The 22159-nt window shown below is 40.0% G+C and overlaps 2 non-coding genes across 2 annotated transcripts; one reads left to right on the top strand and one right to left on the bottom strand.

Annotated features, from left to right (window-relative positions):
* Nucleotides 1-9127: 9127 nt before the first annotated feature.
* On the bottom strand, nt 9128-9200 carry TRNAM-CAU (transfer RNA methionine (anticodon CAU)). The gene has a single exon. It is a non-coding gene; the product is annotated as a tRNA-Met (tRNA).
* A 663-nt stretch (nt 9201-9863) lies between these two features.
* On the top strand, nt 9864-9937 carry TRNAN-GUU (transfer RNA asparagine (anticodon GUU)). The gene has a single exon. It is a non-coding gene; the product is annotated as a tRNA-Asn (tRNA).
* Nucleotides 9938-22159: the final 12222 nt, after the last annotated feature.

The raw sequence follows: 22159 nt of genomic DNA, 5'->3' as shown, positions 1-22159 counted from the left end.
AGGGAGGAAATGAATGAGATAAAAACATGCTTGTTCCACATCCGTTGCCAAATAGTTTGTGTAGTTTATGCTTCCTAATAAATTCATAGGCTTCATTCCCAAGAATATTAGTCCCAGTTCCAAATTTGTTGCCTGATTAGAAAATAATGTGTTTTGCTTCCTATGGGTCTATTTGACAAGTGTTGAAGAGCCGAAATGGTGGCGTTAACGTCGGCTTTTACCACTTTTTCCTATTTAACAAGGGGTTAATGCTAGATTGTAAGCTTGCGAGCAAGACCTTCTCACCTCTTTGTCCGTTTTACCCAGTTTGTTTATTAGTTTACTATGTTTGTCCCAATTGTAAAGCGCTACGGAATATGTTGGTGCTATATAAATAAATGATGATAATGAGGAGGAATCATAAATGTCTCCGACATTGACCTAATTACAGGCACTTACAGCTGTCCCTATAGACCTCTATGGGGACAGTAGCATTAGTTGTGACTAATAATCACGATTCTTGAGGTCTGTGGAAGAAGGCAGAACGATGTAGATATCTTCATAGATGACAATAAAAACATTGCACTCAATAAATTACACTAATAAAAAAGCCAACTAGCAATAAAACATTTGGTTAGTATTACTGTACTAAAGCATTTCCAAAAACCTAGGAGTATACATATTTTACTCAGGAGGCTGTACCAAAATAAAACACGTATAAGTTTTAGAGCAAGTCGTTTTTCAGTGTCCCCATGTAGGTGTCCCTCTCCACCACATTATTGCAGCATGTGAGGAGTCATCACACTGATGAGAAATTAGACAAAATAACTTTACTTTCCCCCACCCCTTGATACAAAGGAAATTTGCTGATGAAGCCACTTTATGATATTGTTTGGATGTGCTGAAACTTCATTCCCTTTTTTTTTTTTTTGTTTAGATGTTTTTTTACAAGTTTCCATTGTAACTGAGTCATGGGGATATATTTACTACCGCCGTGTCTTGATGCTGCGCTGTCATTTTTTTTTTTTTAAAAACTGCATGGGCTTTGTCTTTAATAAAATTGACATTTTAAAAAATGACAGAAAAGCGCAGAGAAACTGCAGATCGTCGGAAACACCGCTTAGTAAATATACCCTCATAGGGGTATAATTACTAAACTGCGGGTTTGAAAAAGTGGAGATGTTGCCTATAGCAACCAATCAGATTCTAGTTATCATTTATTTAGTGCATTCTACAAAATGACAACTAGAATCTGATTGGTTGCTATAGGCAACATCTCCACTTTTCAAACCTGCAGTTTAGTAAATATACTCCATAGACTTGTGTCAGGTCAGAGATCAACTAAAGAGATTTGAGAGATAAAGAAAAATTTTAACTCTTAATTGACAACTGTGCCTAATTCCCAGGGACAATAGAATGTTTTTAGAAGTCGTTTTGAAAATTCCTGTAGCTAACAATCTCTTTCACTCTATTTGCTGGATGCAATACTCTATATTTTTGTTATCTTGCATGCCTTTGTAACAGGTCCTACCCAGGGCCGGATTAAGGGAATGGAGGCCCCTGGGCTAAGGGGCCCTCCATTCCCCGCGAGGCCCCCAATGTGAGCCGTCCGCCGCCCCCCACCCCCCGCGAGGACCCCCCCAAGCACTTACCTGTCAGTGCAGTCCTCCGTCCCGGCGCGCTGTAAGCTCCTTACTGAGGAGATCTCGCGAGAGTTCATGAACTCTCGCGAGATATCCTCAGTAAGCAGACTACAGCGCGCCGGGACGGAGGACTGCACTGACAGTACTCAGCAGCATCGATCGGGCTGGGGGCGCCCCCGCCCCCGACCGATCAATAATGCTGCTGAGGAGTTTGAAGGGCCCCCTGGATGCCCGAGGCCCCTGGGCTATAGCCCAGTTAGACCTCGGGTTAATCCGGCCCTGGTCCTACCTTCCTGCGGAGAAGAACCAACCTTTCTTGGGAACACAGACTTAAGATCTCACCTGTAAAGAGAAAACACAGATGGAGATCCGCTTGAGAGCATTTAGGTGGGATAAGGCACAGTTTGCCCCACCCCATAGCTCAGTGGCGCACGCAGGGGAGGTTTCTGAGTCTCTAGAACCCCTCCCCCCCTGCGCTAACTAAGTGGCCACTGTCCTATACAGCAGCCGCGGCGCTGTCAAAGAAGCGTCCGCGGCGGTGCTGTATTGTATACAGCACCGCAGCAGACGCTTCTTAGACAGCGCCGCGGCTGCTGTATAGGACAGCGCTGGCGAAACAGAGCCCTTATAGAAAATCCCAAATTATGTTTAGTTGTCATGTTAAATAATGGTGGTGGTAGTGCTTGATTGTTTTAAAATAAAATTGATTCCTGACCATGGCCTTATCTATTAGGAGTTTGTTTGTTTTCCCCATGTTTGCGTGGGTTTCCTCCAGGTGCTACTACGGTTTCTTCCCACACCCCAAACACAAACCAATAAACAAATCCACCTGCTCAAAATCAATGTGTACATGGACATGTCGCACGTAGACTAGTGAACACTGCTTTGAAGGACTCTTGAAGTGGTACAGTTGTCAGGTACACATATAGCTCACAAATAAATATATCTCCCAACATGACATTAAAAGAACAACTTGGACTTACAGTAGTTTGGCTGAGGTGAAAAACCCATGCAGAGCATTACAAACTAGGACATCGGGAACTGGCCGACTTTAATCTGAGTTTCTTACAAGTATAATGAGTGAGGTTTGAACTAGAGATGGTCACTGACCCCCGTGTTTTGGTTTTGGATTCGGTTTTGGATCTGGATTACCGTCGTGTTTTGGTTTTGGTTTTGGTTTTGCAAAACCGCCATTGCGTGTTTTGGTTTTGGTTTTGGTTTTGTTTGGTTTTGTTTTGCAATTTGTTATAAAAATTACATTTATTGGTGCTAAAATAACATAATTTAGGTATTATTTTGTAGCTACATTATTATTAACCTCAGTAACACTAATTTCCAGTCATTTTTTATTCAATTTTGAACACCTCCTATGTCACAATATGATTTTCATACACTTGAAAAGAAAAATTGCTGCAGTTCTTGCCAGTGATAACAAAAAGGCCATTGTCATGCCTGGGCATAAGACCAAAAATCCACCTCTTAAGTGTGGAATTATTTTTACACGAATCCTGGCAAGAGTTGTCTATCCATTTGTAACATTTTGAAAGCCACACTCAGTAGAGGTAGGGACCTTAACCATCTGGGATCCTCATCCATGTTTCGTCATTTTTCAGCGAGTTATTGGCAAACTGTTGGGAAAATCAGAAACTTTGGTTAAAAAAAAATTAACAACAAGCATTCCAGCATAATCTACCTCCCTTCTCTCATCTACATCCCAGCACCTGCAATCTTCCCCCCCAACAATTGGCAAGTAAACAATCCTCTGCAAGAGGAAGCAAGAATGAAACCTGTCACCCAGTCGCAAAGCGGATCACAGACGCCCTGGGTACTATGCTAGCGTTAGATCTGTGTCCAATGTCCACTATTAATACAGTTGGTTTAAGACATTTAATTGAGGTGTTATGTCCCTGTTAGCAAATGTCATCACTATACCATTTTACTAGAAAAGCTTATTCTCTCCTGTACCGGAAAGTTCCTAAAAATGTCATTATTGGGTGACAAAATGGTATTCTACCCACTGTACACTTAACCACAGATATGTGTACAAGCGGAACTGGGCAAACAAAAGATTATATGACTGTGAAAGCCCACTGGGTTGGTCTTTCGCCTTCCCCAGCATGGACAGCAGCAGCATGTACCCAGGTGCATCACATTTTTGAGAAGTAGGCTACTCTGTGTATCAGCAGCTTCACTAAGAGGCATACAGCTGACAAACTGTTCCAAAAACTAAGGGATGTCATTGAAAGATGGCTAATCCTGCTTGGAGTCTCCTGAGGATATGTCATTTCTGATTACGACCCCAATATTGGTCCAGCATTACAGCGGGGCTGAATTCCATCACATTTCCTGTTTTGCACACACTATCAACTTGGTGTTACAGAACTTTTGAAAAATGACATGCAGGAGATGCTGTTTGTGTCCATAAACATTTAGGGTCAATTTGTGGTTTCTGCAACAGCATGTAGGAGAATACAGCAGCTGCAAGAAGACTAGCATTTGAGGGGAATATACTTTAGTCCAGCGAAGTAGTTACCTGTGAAGAAAGTGCAGACACAGTTAGCTTGAGTCAAGTGATTGCCTTAATAATAGATTTTGAAAAGGTGCTACATAAAATTATAGTGTGCAATAAAACAAAGTAAATGTGCTAACTATATTTTAATTGTAGATGAAATACTTAATTTTCTTTGCAAGGATCCCAGACTTATCAACATCTTGTTGGGACGTCTTCTCCTTCAGTTTCTCTGGCAACTGCTTGTAATAAAAGAAATTGCTTTCCCAAGACACCCAGTGGTGATGCAGATGAGTCCGCTAAACATTTTGATATTTGCTGTGCTGTAAAAGAATTGCCCAAAAACCGTGACAGCTCTGCCCTAAAATCAACTAGTCATTCCCTTTGGAAGGCCATTATCAGCAATTACATCATACTACACAGACTTCTATGATATTGGGATATTGGGATGAATTAGTATTGTTGGAGGAAGATTATCACTAAACCCTGCCACCTCTCCTGTTTCGCAATGAGCTATGGTACAATAAAATGTAACTGCAGATTTAGACCAAGACTGTCAGCCCTATTATTTCTATTTCAGCAATTACAATTAGCAATGGAGCAATGGAGCTCTTCTCTTTGGGTGTTACCTATATAACGCAGCACAATTTGCCTGCAAATTCTACAGACAAGCCTGCTTGTCTTCCTCTCCATCAATGACTCTTAGCAATTGAGCACTCGTCTTTGGGTGTATATTACACCCAAACATTATTAGTGAAAATTATGAAAAATACAGTTTAATCCCTGATAGGCCCTCCACCATCCTTTGCATGTTAATAGTAGGATTGGTTGGAATTATGGTCAAGGTCACACATTTTTTTGACAAATCCTTCAAACCAGCCCAGATGTCAAACTGTTGTGGTCTGCCCCCTGCGTCATCCCTGCTTGTGTTTGGAAAGTGCATATTGGTGCCAGAACCTCACATGCCAGAACTGCTCCCACTGGTGCCACACTGCTGCAGGACTTACACAATCAACCGCATCCTCATCGTCGGATACCCAAATCTCCCCCACATCCTCTTCTAAAGACAAAGTGTCATCCTCACTTGGTGTATCACCGGCTACACTCGGGCTGTTCAGGCACACATCAGCAGAACTGCTGAAAGGGCCCTTCTTTATGGGTAGACTAACAGAATGGTCACGATTAGACATCCCACTGTTGGATGGACTCTCCACAGGGATTGTTGTCATTTGTGAATCAGAGCAAATATTCTCCTGTAATGCCTCACTGTTATCTTGCAGCTCGGCTTTGACGCGTAACAGTAGTTGTGCACCAATTGTAGGCTGGGTAACTTTTTGGGATCTGCCACTAATAGCCAAAGGTGAAGGCCTCATTCTCTCTTTGCCACTGCGTGTGTAGAATGGCATGCTTGCAATTTTTTTTTTATCGTCACTTAACTTTTGCTCAGTTACACTTCTTTTTCGCTTCAATACAGTAAAATTTTTTTGGGTTTTTGTTTTTTGCACTAATTTGAAAACACTCTGTTGTTTGACATCGCCTTGGCCAGATGACGTACTGGGAACACTAACATCAGGACTGGTGACAGAACCTGGTTGCTCATTTAGATCATATGTGGACTGCTTTGAATCCATTCTGAGCGCAAACCACTGGGGAGTGCTAAAAATTATTTAGTAGATTCTGCTGACAGTTATGACTTTTGACAGCCAGAAATATTAATGCACAATTAGGGAGGACACCCCAAAAACACTGAGGTGTGCTACAAATTATTGAGTAGATACTGCTGACAGATATGACTTTTGACAGCCAGAAATGTTAATGCACAATTAGGGAGGACACCCCAAAAACACTGAGGTGTGCTACAAATTATTTAGTAGATACTGCTGACAGATATGACTTTTGACAGCCAGAAATATTAATGCACAATTAGGGAGGACACCCCAAAAACACTGAGGAGTGCTAAAAATTATTGAGTAGATACTGCTGACAGATATGACTTTTGACAGCCAGAAATATTAATGCACAATTAGGGAGGACACCCCAAAAACACTGAGGTGTGCTACAAATTATTTAGTAGATACTGCTGACAGATATGACTTTTGACAGCCAGAAATATTAATGCACAATTAGGGAGGACACCCCAAAAACACTGAGGTGTGCTACAAATTATTTAGTAGATACTGCTGACAGATATGACTTTTGACAGCCAGAAATATTAATGCACAATTAGGGAGGACACCCCAAAAACACTGAGGAGTGCTAAAAATTATTGAGTAGATACTGCTGACAGATATGACTTTTGACAGCCAGAAATATTAATGCACAATTAGGGAGGACACCCCAAAAACACTGAGGAGTGCTAAAAATTATTGAGTAGATACTGCTGACAGATATGACTTTTGACAGCCAGAAATATTAATGCACAATTAGGGAGGACACCCCAAAAACACTGAGGTGTGCTACAAATTATTTAGTAGATACTGCTGACAGATATGACTTTTGACAGCCAGAAATATTAATGCACAATTAGGGAGGACACCCCAAAAACACTGAGGAGTGCTAAAAATTATTGAGTAGATACTGCTGACAGATATGACTTTTGACAGCCAGAAATATTAATGCACAATTAGGGAGGACACCCCAAAAACACTGAGGTGTGCTACAAATTATTGAGTAGATACTGCTGACAGATATGACTTTTGACAGCCAGAAATATTAATGCACAATTAGGGAGGACACCCCAAAAACACTGAGGAGTGCTAAAAATTATTGAGTAGATACTGCTGACAGATATGACTTTTGACAGCCAGAAATATTAATGCACAATTAGGGAGGACACCCCAAAAACACTGAGGTGTGCTACAAATTATTGAGTAGATACTGCTGACAGATATGACTTTTGACAGCCAGAAATATTAATGCACAATTAGGGAGGACACCCCAAAAACACTGAGGAGTGCTAAAAATTATTGAGTAGATACTGCTGACAGATATGACTTTTGACAGCCAGAAATATTAATGCACAATTAGGGAGGACACCCCAAAAACACTGAGGTGTGCTACAAATTATTTAGTAGATACTGCTGACAGATATGACTTTTGACAGCCAGAAATATTAATGCACAATTAGGGAGGACACCCCAAAAACACTGAGGAGTGCTAAAAATTATTGAGTAGATACTGCTGACAGATATGACTTTTGACAGCCAGAAATATTAATGCACAATTAGGGAGGACACCCCAAAAACACTGAGGTGTGCTACAAATTATTGAGTAGATACTGCTGACAGATATGACTTTTGACAGCCAGAAATATTAATGCACAATTAGGGAGGACACCCCAAAAACACTGAGGAGTGCTAAAAATTATTGAGTAGATACTGCTGACAGATATGACTTTTGACAGCCAGAAATATTAATGCACAATTAGGGAGGACACCCCAAAAACACTGAGGTGTGCTACAAATTATTGAGTAGATACTGCTGACAGATATGACTTTTGACAGCCAGAAATATTAATGCACAATTAGGGAGGACACCCCAAAAACACTGAGGAGTGCTAAAAATTATTGAGTAGATACTGCTGACAGATATGACTTTTGACAGCCAGAAATATTAATGCACAATTAGGGAGGACACCCCAAAAACACTGAGGTGTGCTACAAATTATTTAGTAGATACTGCTGACAGATATGACTTTTGACAGCCAGAAATATTAATGCACAATTAGGGAGGACACCCCAAAAACACTGAGGAGTGCTAAAAATTATTGAGTAGATACTGCTGACAGATATGACTTTTGACAGCCAGAAATATTAATGCACAATTAGGGAGGACACCCCAAAAACACTGAGGTGTGCTACAAATTATTGAGTAGATACTGCTGACAGATATGACTTTTGACAGCCAGAAATATTAATGCACAATTAGGGAGGACACCCCAAAAACACTGAGGAGTGCTAAAAATTATTGAGTAGATACTGCTGACAGATATGACTTTTGACAGCCAGAAATATTAATGCACAATTAGGGAGGACACCCCAAAAACACTGAGGTGTGCTACAAATTATTGAGTAGATACTGCTGACAGATATGACTTTTGACAGCCAGAAATATTAATGCACAATTAGGGAGGACACCCCAAAAACACTGAGGAGTGCTAAAAATTATTGAGTAGATACTGCTGACAGATATGACTTTTGACAGCCAGAAATATTAATGCACAATTAGGGAGGACACCCCAAAAACACTGAGGAGTGCTAAAAATTATTGAGTAGATACTGCTGACAGATATGACTTTTGACAGCCAGAAATATTAATGCACAATTAGGGAGGACACCCCAAAAACACTGAGGTGTGCTACAAATTATTTAGTAGATACTGCTGACAGATATGACTTTTGACAGCCAGAAATATTAATGCACAATTATGGGGGACACCCCAAAAGCGCTGGGGAGTGCCAAATATGAAGAAAAAATAATAAACCTCTATCCTCCTCTCTGCACTAGCGATTTTGGTTAGAGCAATTGCAAGAACAATATGGTATTCTCTGTCCCTGCTCTAATTAGCCTATGACTACACCCTGCTCTCTCCCTCTGTCAAATGGCGATGGATTGCTGTGGAGGCGTGTATTTATAAAGTTGAAGTATCGCGAGAACCGAGTCCCGAGATCCGACGACGTCACAATGACGTTCGGCCTCGATTTGGATTCGGAATGGGCGGGAGAGTACCGAGCTGCTCAGCTCGGTACTCGGATACCCAAAGTTCGGGTGGGTTCGGTTCTCGGAGAACCGGACCCGCCCATCTCTAGTTTGAACTAACCTTCTACAACACAAGATTATATCTATATACTGACCTATGATAACAATACTGGCTTATAACGTCTGGTCTAATTCTACATTTAAATTAACCAGGACTAGCAAGTATTCCTTGATATCAACTGCTTGTTTTATGTCCTTATTATGCTAACTAGTTCGTGGGCAAAAAAAAAAAAATCAAGTGCCCCGTGTGAGGATCGAACTCACGACCTTCAGATTATGAGACTGACGCGCTACCTACTGCGCTAACGAGGCAGCTACTGGCAATCGCTGTATTTATCCTTTTAAACTATGTCATAACTGCAGCCGAACCTTATAGTGTTTAATAGGTCATCTGATCTCTGCCTCCGGTTACAGCAGTAGAGCCCCGGAGTTATCACACCACCGTCCGTGATTAATATATAGTAAATCAGATTATTCGTTTATTCTTAAAAGCTCAAGTGATACGGTGCTGTGGATTATAGATAAAAACAGCCTGTTGTATTGGCCAAATCTGTACAAGAGGCATTGCGCTACACCCCTGTAGATTTGAATGGTACGCTCCTTAGCGCTGTCAATCATCTGACCTGTGCGAGCTTTCACCCTTTTGCAGTATGTATATATACAGTTTGCTGGACATTGAGCGTTACTGGATGTTTTTTTATTACATTTTTTTCTATTGTCTTCCTGGGTTATAACATTTATTGTCCGTGGCTGAGTGATAACATTTATTGTCTATGGATGTTTCGCTTTTTCTGTCTGCATACGGAGCCAATGCATTAAATGTTTGCTTGGTGTGGAGTTCACAGCGTCAGGTTGTGAGAGGCTGGTATAGGCAAAGTGATGTGAGCGCCGATAGAACGGCTGCTGCTTATAGAAACGTTTTTCAGGACCCTATTTTTGGTTAAGGCTGATACATTTCACGATTATGCTTCAGTTGTCTCTGTGGCGCAATCGGTTAGCGCGTTCGGCTGTTAACCGAAAGGTTGGTGGTTCAAGCCCACCCAGGGACGAGATTTATTTTTTTAGGTATATTATGTTCCTAAAATTTTACATTGTGCCTATCTTTTCTTTATGTTAAAATATGAAAACTGAAAATATATATTTAAAGAAATAAAAAGTTAAATAACAGATTTCATCAGAAAGAGACACATTGTAACTGGGGCCCTCTAGATCAGTGGAACAGATCAGTAGATCAGAGGTCTCCACCCTATATTTGTCTATCTCAAATTTACCTCTTTATGCTATGTTCAAATTCTATTGTTGTGACTGTTGTGATTCCATGTTTACCTTGTACATACAGAATTTGTCCTGTATATGTGCTAACTGTACCTATGTCTTGTACCTTTATTTTATTCACACGTTTTGTTAGCACATTTTATTCCTATGTTTAACTAGTTTTAATGTGATTTCTCTTGTGATTTGTAAGCTGACTTACACTGCAGAATTTGTAGCACCTTATAAATAACGGATGATGAGCCATGTCTGTTTAGGCATGTGGAAATGTCATAGAATGAATGCAGAAGGAATATGAATCGTTTTACATAATGCATTAAAGAAGAGATTGCTAACAATAGTGGTTGTCAGTTCAATGACTCTTCCTAACAGATGTGTTTAATGAGAGTTCCAGAATGGAAAATAGCAAAGGCGTTTATGCAAAGGGACACTTTCTGGAGCAAAGTAAAATAAAAACAGCTTATTATACAAAGGGGCATATTTATTATGTACCACTTTTTTGTCACGGTCATTTTCATTCCTTATCGAAATGATAAAAATGAAAGATTGTGAGCATAAATTAAAAGTGTTCTTTTAAGAAAAAAGTGGTGTCCATTTATTGGACGGCAGTCGCGATAAATGGCTCTCTCGACGAACACACATTTTAGCGACATTCTATTTCTATGGTCACTGTCGCAAAGTGGATACTTTGCGATAGTGACCAGAGGGGCAAGCAGGTAAGATGCAGTGAGGGATCCCAAGATCCATGTACCGCAATTATCTCTCCATAGGCTTCAATAGCTAGCGCCATCTTCAATCGTGCAAAATAGCAGTCACCATCAGGGCCTGATCAACCACTAGGCTGATCAGGCTGCAGCCTGGGGCGCTGAGTCCTGGGGGGCGCAGCGAGGCTGGTATAGGCAATGTGATGTGAGCGCCAATAGAACGGCTGCTGCTTATAGAAACGTTTTTCAGGACCCTATTTTTGGTTAAGGATGATACATTTCACGATTATGCCCCAGAAGAGGTATCCGCATCACTTCCTGTTCCGGAGGATGACGTCACTTCCGGTCAATACTCCGGGACGAGGTTCATACAGAGAACCCAGCATGAATAAGTTGCTAGACACATCACTAGCACAAACATACTAAACTAATACTAAAACAATTTACATAGGGTCAGCAGTGTATATATACATCTCCGCCCATACATATATTTAAAAATAGAAAAAAGAGGATTACCAGGCGAGTATAGAATCCAGTACGGATCATGCCAATATTAAGGTATCCTCCAAATAAATAAAAACCCACCAGGGCCTTATTAAAGTAATTCTATCGTTTTAAAATAAGCATTGCCCAATCAATTGAATGTGTGTCCAAAGCACAAAGTGATTTATTTTAGCAGATGTAAATAGTCAACAATTTCAATACATTATTATATTATGATAAAGTACAGTACAGCACAGCCAATACCAAAAGATAATACATACCAATGCAATCGCTTGCGCACGCTGCGCAACCACGGGACCCGATGGACAATATTCTGTATAGAATATTGTGTCAGAGCTGACTGAGGCCCCAGTGAGATGCAGCTAATATATATACAGTCAGTGTTTCATTGTGAACAATAGAGATGACGTAGATGGTTTCTATAGGTCCAGACATTGGGTGGGTCCAGGCCAGACAGGTAATAGGTTGATTCAATCTAAGGAATCCAAAGGTGGGGGTCTTCTCTCCAGGGGGTCTGCTCCTTTTCATAGCCAGTATCATACAAAGGTTTACTCTCTAATATCAATAACTAAAGTATGCAATGTGCGATCTCTTCGCCGACTGCACCGGACAGCTGCTAATGATTAGAGCTTTAATATGATATCAGGCATGACACCTTTCCTATTACCTAAACCTTTAATAACACTACAATGTACATATAATCACTATATATATATATATATATATATATATATATATATATATATATATATATATAGACTAATAATAAACCGAATACTATCTGCTCCTAAATTACAGTGTAACAGAACCAATATGAAATTATATAAATAACTAACTGTTGTAATGCGAGTGTGTGCGTGCGTATTTTACCGTGCGATCGCGTCACACCACGTAACACGTGGCGTACGCTTCGCAATAAGCACGGCAAACCAATATTAAACCAATATACTTTCGTTCATCCAATTATACGACTTTGACAGTCCACCCTTTGATAGTACAATAAACTATCACCTTAAAGATGTTATATGCAGGATCTCAGTACCACGTTTCATTGTTATGTAATGTCCACGCTGTTTGTAGATCTAAACAAGTTATCATAAGAGAGAGTCTTAATCCTCTAAACGACTTCTTCTTTTACTATAAACCGTACACTTCTGGAGCTTGGAGATAACCTTTTGTATGCCCTTCAAGGGTGCAATAAAACACTTAATACATTATTTGGAAAGGTACGTGGTACAGTAGAACGTGTATCAGCTATACAGAATTCTCTACTACAGTTCTTCAAGTTTAACAGGTTCTTCTGTCCAACGCATGTCTTTGAGCTCAGTATACATTTAAACACTTCATGTTCATCAATAGCATCATCCTATGTCTATCAATAATGTCATATGCAATTCTCTTTCAGCTTGCGTTAATATACACACGTCTAATAATGTCACCAGTTCTTTTCATCAACACTTGTGGGCGGGCTATTGTCTGTTCGTTCTTCCCAGTCTCTCAATACTCAGATTTAACAGTGATCGGCTTGCAAAGCATTGGGAGACTTCAGACTAAGGGACCTAGGTGTCCTACTTTTTCCCCTAGTGACCTCCCACCCATAGTTCGGGTACCTCAAGAATATTTAGTGGAAAGAGAACTAATCCTACTTGATATAATTACTGAGGCACGTGTGAGCACGCCCAGCACTTTGTTTGGTCTAAAACCTTACCCTCCCAAGAATGATAATCATTCTCTAGGATGCCTGCTCAAGTCCGAATATTACTGGACTGGCATCGCCGGGTGTATCTCTTTTCTAACCATGGGGTCGCCGTACTTACGGACGTAATGCTACTCAGACAATAGCCCCTCGCGCTTTCTCCAAGCTCCAAGGTTTCCAAATTTTCCTTTACCCCTGAATTGAATAGAGTAATTGACTGGACTGATTATGCTACTTACTTCTTCCTCCCCAATACCTCCTTATCATTACCTGAACCAGTCTCTGTCACCTGCTAATAATCAAAAGAATTAACCGTCCCGAGAAGAGAGTGAAATGAGAGAACACAAAACAGGAAAAACTACAACTTCATGCTGGACAACTGTCTTAGCCTTTGGCTCAGGTGCTACTAACTGCATTCGAGGCCTTCCAGTACAAACTCATGAGTGCCCTTGGACCCTTCTCTGAGTGTTGGCCCCTTTGCAGTGGGTGGTATGGGCACCAGTGTGTCTCTGCTACCCTTGAAGCCGTGAGGCTGGTAGCCTACACCTGGTACCTGTCTGGCAAATAACCTAAGCTTAAGAAATTACTGCTCCACAACTTACTCTCCTGATCCAACATCCTGACAGTTAGTGTGACCTTTCAGGAAACAGTGTTTTGGACGTTCTCGGTTGCTGTCTCACTATTTACCTTCTCTCAAGGTCTAACCTAGCCTCCCAGTTACAATCTCATCTCACGAGGGGTCAAGAACATTTCAAAAACTGACAGGCTAGGAGTCTGCCCAGGGGTGATCTCTTGGTAGCGGGAAAGGACTAGTGGCACTTCAATCAAGTTCCAACTCTTATTCTATTCAATTCATTCTACCGAGTACCACTACTTTATGTTCCCACTGGTTTATGGCTAATTGAAAGTATGTGATTTGTTACCACTACTCATACATTATACATCTATTATCAATAACATGAATACCCCTATCATCTATTATAACTCTAGGACTATCACATTGAATAACAAAAGCTTTGAGTATGATACAGTAATACATTAGACACATTTCAATACACCTCTATCTAGACATTTTTCATTGGTACATCTGTGTATACTTGAGGATCCTGCATGGAGGTAATTGGATGACGTGTATTTGTTTTACATGGTGGAAAACCCATCAGCAGGAGGGATATGGGATGGCTCTATTGGTCTACCTTGTCCATCTCTCCAGAGTCCACCAGACTCCTCACCACATCTCTTCACCTTCCAGACAGTTTATCCCTCGGGTAACACAAATCTTCCTATATTAACCAATATGTGTATGCGTGCATGTGTGTGTGTGTGTGTTCACCTTTTTAAAACTAAAACAATACAACGAAAGACAAACAAAACATAGATTTGTTAGCTGTCACATAAAACCCTGCTGTCTATTTGACAGCTATGTTCTCCCTGGTGTGACAGCCATGTATGGTTGTGTGTGTAAGTGTGGATTTTACTAGCAGCTACTTCAGTTGGTAACTGTGTCACTGTATAAAGTCCTCTATGTAGTGTCCTAATCATGTGCTGGTATTGCTATAAAACGATTACTCAGTCACCTCAACATCGCCCTCTAGACTAGAAAAATGCTAAAGACCAATGTATATCAATCGATTTTCCCTCTGCCAACTCACATGTCATTCTCAGTACCTCATATTCAGCTACTTGACTAAGTGGGAAAGGCAAAGGGGTCTCTTTCTATAACACTTTCTTCAAATATAACAGTATCCAGTACATGCCTGTCTAACAGTGAAAAAATATAAAACATGAAAATTCTACATTTTCTAGGGTTTCACATTATGTCGTATCTTGTGGTAAAAATCCTACTCCAATGTTCTATACAGAGATGCATATCTGTATGCCTAACCTCCAGCAGTCTCCTATCCACCCTTTGTGCCTCCATATAAAGGCACATTTTTGTACAGGAGGCACGAATCATAAAACAAAAAAAAACAAAACAGATATGCAACCTATAAAACATGAATCGTATTTCCACAACAGAACCTTTCTGTTTAAAATCAGCAGTTTCTATACACATGAAAACAAAACCCCTGACTATTTCTGTAACTCATGTCAATCTAGTGTGTGTATCTCTGAATTTGTCTTATGTGAAAACATAAAATATGTTTTAGCCCCATTGTTGAGACTGTGTCTGATTTTTTCTCTACCAGAGCAGAGAGAGAGAGAGAGAGAGAGGGTAGAGAGAGAGAGGGAGAGGAGAGAGAGAGAGAGAGAGAGAGAGAGGGTAGAGAGAGAGAGAGAGGAGAGAGAGACTAGCATTTGTGTAAAGAATGGGAAATAGGAAAGCAATGAATGATGGGAATACAAAGGTTTGAATACAAACATACATGTAGAAAGGGAGATTTTTAAAACAAACAACAGCTGGATTGGACTCTGACTCTATGGGGAAATGGCTGTATTCATTCCACTGTTCCCCTTAGCTATTTGCTAACTATGACCCCTCCCCATACTTGACTAGGGGGTCTTAACAGTGCAATCCAGTGTCGTCCGTCATTTGTTCATTAAGAACTCGGTATCTCATTGACTACATACCTTTTCAACTGACTTTTCTGACTTATGATAGAGAAATGTCAAAATTTACTCTTAGTGACTCATATTTTCTCTGAAATACATAAAACTATATTTTGGAGCAAAGTATGTACATACTTCATTGTTGGATAATGATTCTCAGCCAAACAAATTATCATCAGTCACTGCAGCCTAAAACAAAAGAGTGTTCCAATTGTCTATTGTTAATTTGTCTTTCAATAGTGATTCTTCTATTTCTCTATCTCCCCTTTTGATCACTAAGTCTATACTCCTTTTGTGTCCCCTTTACCTGTGAGAAGAAAAACAAGATAGTTATCTTAAAACAGCAAACACAACAAACATTTCTATTCTTTGCCGTCGGCTAGAAATTTAGGAAAACAAACATTTCACAACATAAATGAACAAACAAAATCAACAAAGATTACCTTTTAAAAATCAGTTTCCTGCACACTACTACTTACCACAGTTTAAACCCTAGAGTCGGCTATATTTCTCCCCCCAGGCATTGGCTGCTATGAGGTGCACAGGAAACTGTTGAGAAGTCTCCGAGACTTGTGTGCGCCGTCTCTGTGGGTGTCTATGTGATTCCCCCTTAGATGGGCCAAGTCTCTTTGCTTCCGCTCTTGTCATTGTACAGTCCTGTGCTTGGTGTCCCATTTTAGTGCATCTAAAACACTTTCTCAACTCATGTTGTTTCTCTTCTTTTTTACAATCTCTTGCGAAATGGCCTTCTTCGTTACACTTAAAACACCTGATTTTTCTATGTTTCTTATTATGTGGGTTGTATGCTGGTGGTCGTGTGTGCAGTCCCTCTGGTGCTGGGATACTTACTATCAATACCCTATCACTTAGTGTCTCTTTCTGTTTATTCATACTTCTATCATGTTCTATAGCTGACTCCCTGAGAACACTTACGGTACTTCCTCTCCAGTATGGTAATGAAGTTTGCACCCTTTTTTTCAAGTTTTCCCTGAGTCCATCCATTAGAACGTGAACAGCAACCTCTCTGTAATCTTCATTATCTTTTATGTCTGGTACCCCAGTATATTTGACCATCTCCATCAGAGCCCTGCAAAAGTAGTCTGTTGCATTTTCACTATCTTTTTGCTGGATACTAAAAATTTTACTCCAGTCCACTATCACTGGGAAATATGTGGCCAACCGTGTGATTATTTGTTTAATATTGTCCTGGTTATCATCCTCGGTTAAGGATTCATCCTCCTCCAACATACAATCCTTAATGAACTTTTGTATATCAGTATTGAGAGGAAGACAGGCCTTAAACAATACTCGCCAATCGTTATTAGTTGGCTCATACACATTACCATAATGTCTAATAAACTGCTGACATTTGGTCAAATCTTTCCTAGGATCAGGGAAATCAGACAAAATTGAAAATGTTTCAGACCTAGTGCATGGATCATGCTTTGCTACATGTTTTAAGGGAACATCACTATTCCTGTCTGCTTTCCCATTGGGAACTGCTGCTGTGCAGACAGGATGTAAGTCTACCAAATCACTGAAACTAGTTGCTGAAATTGCTGCTGCAGTACAATGGATGTCTCCCCCTGTGTTAACCTTTTCATTATTCTCACCACTTTCAGCAGCTGCCCCTGCTGGTGGGACCGTTCCTCTTCTTTGTACTGAAACATTACTTTTAACGTTACTTAAAACAACATACAACTTACTAGTTACAGTTTTTACATTTTTGGTATTGGCTGTACTTCCCGCCCTGACCGAATTTATCGGGGGCGTGTTTGCGCTCAGTTCGCCACGCTTTGCAACGCACACTTCCGGAATGCTTGTTTCCGGTACGCTTACTTCCGCTGAACACGTGTTTTTCCTTACACTCACTTCCGCTGTGCGTTCGCTGCTCTGCCACGTGTTACCTTCCATTTGCCACGATTTTAAACAATGATTATGTGCATTTCTCACTTTCGTTGACTTAATCAACCAAACTTTATCTTTTACGGTATTTAACACCTCTGCATTAAAACTTCCTATTGTTGGGAAAGGCCTATCACAAGCTTTGGTCATCCCGACCCACGTGTCACAATACACAGTTGCGTATGCACCATATTTCTTACACATAAGAAACCTCGCTGAACCAATAGGGCCTTCCTTAGGCAGTACACTGACCATCTCTAGCGTTTGCTTAGCACCCATGTTGAACAATATACCTTCTACCCGGAACACAGACACACCGCAATGCTCTGTTCCTTCCGGCCAAATGTGAAATACAGACACACCGCAATGCTCTGTTCTTTCCACCTAATAATTTCAACTCTGTTGCTATACTCACCGCTAGAGATCTATAATGCTCGGTGAACGTATTTCCTTTAGCCGCGTTCACTCGCTTTTCTCGCACCAGGCGAGGATCCCTAATACAGAAATATCACTGTGGGCCCCAAGGGCTATCAGCTCCTCGATACCCTGGCTCAACCACAAAAATCTGCTGAGTTTATTATCGCTGGGAGCGCAAAGTCGATACAATCAACCTGTCTTTCCAGTATAATTCCTCCTAGCTGCTTCACCAATTCGCACTAACGGTGCGATCGGATCGCACTGCCTACCAATACTAATTATTAGCAAACCTTGCGATCTATTGGTAGCGCTTTGCGAAAAACACGTTTTCGCATTCGGTACACCTGCCCTGTATACCGTCCTTCAGTTGGGCAATCCGCCTCGTCAGACAGCAACTGAGCACCTCAACAATAAACAGTGTATCTACGTTACAAAATCACACTATACACCTTTTCTGCGCAGAAAATCAAAAGTTCCCAACAATAGTAATAATGTCTCAGAGGCTTTCACAAGTAATTATACTATGCAAATAATAACTATCAAAACGATTGTTCAACCACGTGGCAAAGCTACCGGAAGTTCGCTTACGCACAGCAGGAAATACACATACGCTCAGCAATGCAATACACTTTAAAACGTAAAACGACAATAAAAAGAAACATTTTTCTTTCGTGTCCCTAGATTCTAATTAGCGTTCCTTCAGTCTATGCAACAACGAACATTCGGTTTCGCAACACACAGTGAACCACAGGTCTTGAACACATTATATTCTTTCCTGCTTTATGCCCGTCAATCCACCCTTTGTTGAGGAACCGAATATCGTAAGCGTTGCATACCTGCCGGTAACGTAACTCCTAACTCACGAGCCTCCAAATTATTAAAGTAATTCTATCGTTTTAAAATAAGCATTGCCCAATCAATTGAATGTGTGTCCAAAGCACAAAGTGATTTATTTTAGCAGATGTAAATAGTCAACAATTTCAATACATTATTATATTATGATAAAGTACAGTACAGCACAGCCAATACCAAAAGATAATACATACCAATGCAATCGCTTGCGCATGCTGCGCAACCACGGGACCCGATGGACAATATTCTGTATAGAATATTGTGTCAGAGCTGACTGAGGCCCCAGTGAGATGCAGCTAATATATATACAGTCAGTGTTTCATTGTGAACAATAGAGATGACGTAGATGGTTTCTATAGGTCCAGACGTTGGGTGGGTCCAGGCCAGACAGGTAATAGGTTGATTCAATCTAAGGAATCCAAAGGTGGGGGTCTTCTCTCAAGGGGGTCTGCTCCTTTTCATAGCCAGTATCATACAAAGGTTTACTCTCTAATATCAATAACTAAAGTATGCAATGTGCGATCTCTTCGCCGACTGCACCGGACAGCTGCTGATGATTAGGGCTTTAATATGATATCAGGCATGACACCTTTCCTATTACCTAAACCTTTAACAACACTACAATGTACATATAATCACTATATATATATATATATATATATATATATATATATATATATATATATATATATATATATATAGACTAATAATAAACCAAATACTATCTGCTCCTGAATTACAGTGTAACAGAACCAATATGAAATTATATAAATAACTAACTGTTGTAATGCGAGTGTGTGTGTGCATATTTTACCGTGCGATCGCGTCACGCCACGTAACACGTGGCGTACGCTTCGCAATAAGCACGGCAAACCAATATTAAACCAATATACTTTCGTTCATCCAATTATACGACTTTGACAGCCTATAGGCCAAACAGATACAAATAGGCAATAAAGCCCAAACAAATGAGCCTAAAACAGAGGATTACCGGAGCTACACACTATACCCTGCTTCCCAAAAGTCATACAATTCCCAAAATAACCCCGAAGGTAAGTATCTTAATATTGTAAAAACATCAGAGCAATTCCATAATGAATAACATTACACAAGATGACAGGATCCAACACCCAAATGCAGAATTGAAGCACAGTATATGACCTAATTAGGTCAATATGGCATACAAGCTAACAAGGAAATCTAGACAATGGCAATTCACAAAGTTCCTTAGAGGTGAAAACCTCACACAGGATAAAAGAATAGGGAGAAATAAACAACAAAAACAAAAGGGATAAAAAAGACAAAAGGAAAAGTAATTAGTACATTATATAAAAGGGGCTATTTCAAAAGCCTCATTAAGGCCCAAAGGGGCAAGTGTACCTAAGGTATAGAACCAGTACATTTCTCTACAAGCCAGTTTCCTGGCAATATCCCCTCCCCTAGGTCCTAACACCCGTGCTCTATAGCTTTAAAGCTCATACAACAGGGATCACCATTATGAAAAAGTGCAAAGTGCTTAGAAACTGCATGTGTATCTAGTTTACTTTTAATTGCCCTCACATGCTCCTGTATCCGAATTTTAAGCATCCTCTTGGTTTTACCAATATATTTTAGCTTACATGGACACTCTATTACATAGATCACCGAAGCAGTTAAGCAATTGATTCTCCCTTTAATCTTGTACTCCTTAGTGTTAGTGGAGTCATAGAAAACTTTATTACATTGATCAACCCATTTGCAAACATTACATTTTGTGCATTTACCAAACCCATTACTATAATTAGACAAAAAAGTCTCTCCCCTCCCTAGCATTACCTTGTCAACTAGTAAACTAGGTGCTAACATGGTTTTCAGATTTTTGGTCCTTCTAAATACCAAATCTGGTTTATCTGCTAGTTCTGCCCCCAAAATCGGGTCCATTTTAATAACATTCCAGTGCTTGTTCATAACATGTCTAATCCTTTTCTCATCAATACTCAATTCAGTTATAAATGGAACCATATTTCTCTTATTTGTATCCTTAGATTTATATATTAGGAGCTCTTCTCTATTTTTTCCCCCAATTTTCTCAGAAGCGACATCCAGTAGATTCTCAGGGTACCCACGTTCCCTGAATCTATCTAGATATATTTGGGATTGCACTTTACAAGTTTCTTCATTAGAGCAATTTCTCTTTACTCTGGTTAGTTGGGAGATAGGTACATTGTCTTTCCATTTTTTCAGGTGACAGCTCTCATAATGGACATAACTATTACTGTCCACTTCCTTAATATGTGTGCTAGTTTCAATCACTCCACCTTCAATCTCCAGATCAAGATCCAGGAAATCTATACATTTAATGTCTGTCTTATGTGTAAAATTCAGGTTGAGGTCATTGTTACCAATATATTCAAAGAAGGCATCCAGGCTCTCATTTGAGCCCTCCCATATTAAAATAATGTCATCAATATAACGCTTATAGAAAATTAAATTGGCCCTAAAAGGATTGATAGAATGTATAGTCTCGGATTCCCACTTCCCCATAAACATATTAGCGAAGCTGGGCGCAAAAATTGTGCCCATCGCTGTGCCGCACAATTGGATATAGAACTCATCCAAGAATTTAAAATAATTATGCTCAAGAATAAATCTCACAAGATTACATATAAAAATTTGATGAGTAGTTGTAATATCATTATCCATTTCCAAGAAGAATTCAACTGCCTTTACTCCCTGTTCATGGCCAATAGAAGTATATAGGGCCTGTACATCAACAGTCGCCCATCTATAGGTATCCTTCCATTCTATTTGCTTCAATAGCTGTAGCAGGGAAGTGGTATCCTTTAGGTATGCCGGTAGCATCATAACATATTTTTTTAAAAATATTTCTACATATTGGGAGGCTTGGGCAGTCAGAGAGCCTATCCCTGCAATTATGGGCCTCCCGAGTGGGTTTATAAGGGACTTACGGATTTTCGGGAGAAAATAAAATATAGGGATAGTTGGGAATTCCTGAAATAAAAATGAAGTGTGTTTTATGTATTAATGTTTTACAATTTTATTTACAGATATATATCTATATATATCTATATATATATATATATATATATATATATATATATAAAAATATATATCTATCTATATATATATATATATGTATATATATATATATATATATATATACATTTTTTATTTACACACACACACACACACACACACACACACTGGGGGGGGGGGAGCAACTAGTGTAGTAGCCTGGGGCGGCTGTGACCCTTAATCCGGCCCTGGTCACCATAGAAAGCAATGGGGACCGCTTTTGCGTTCAAAGACACTGGGACCGCAGCAGATATCACCAAAATTTGCCTATGTGTTATGTTACAACTGCTGTTGTG

The sequence above is a fragment of the Mixophyes fleayi genome (genome assembly GCF_038048845.1).
Source record: "Mixophyes fleayi isolate aMixFle1 chromosome 4 unlocalized genomic scaffold, aMixFle1.hap1 SUPER_4_unloc_2, whole genome shotgun sequence".
In the NCBI taxonomy this organism is placed as follows: Eukaryota; Metazoa; Chordata; class Amphibia; order Anura; family Limnodynastidae; genus Mixophyes; species Mixophyes fleayi.
Note: the sequence above shows the minus strand (reverse complement) of the source record. Positions and strands in the feature narration are given on the sequence as shown.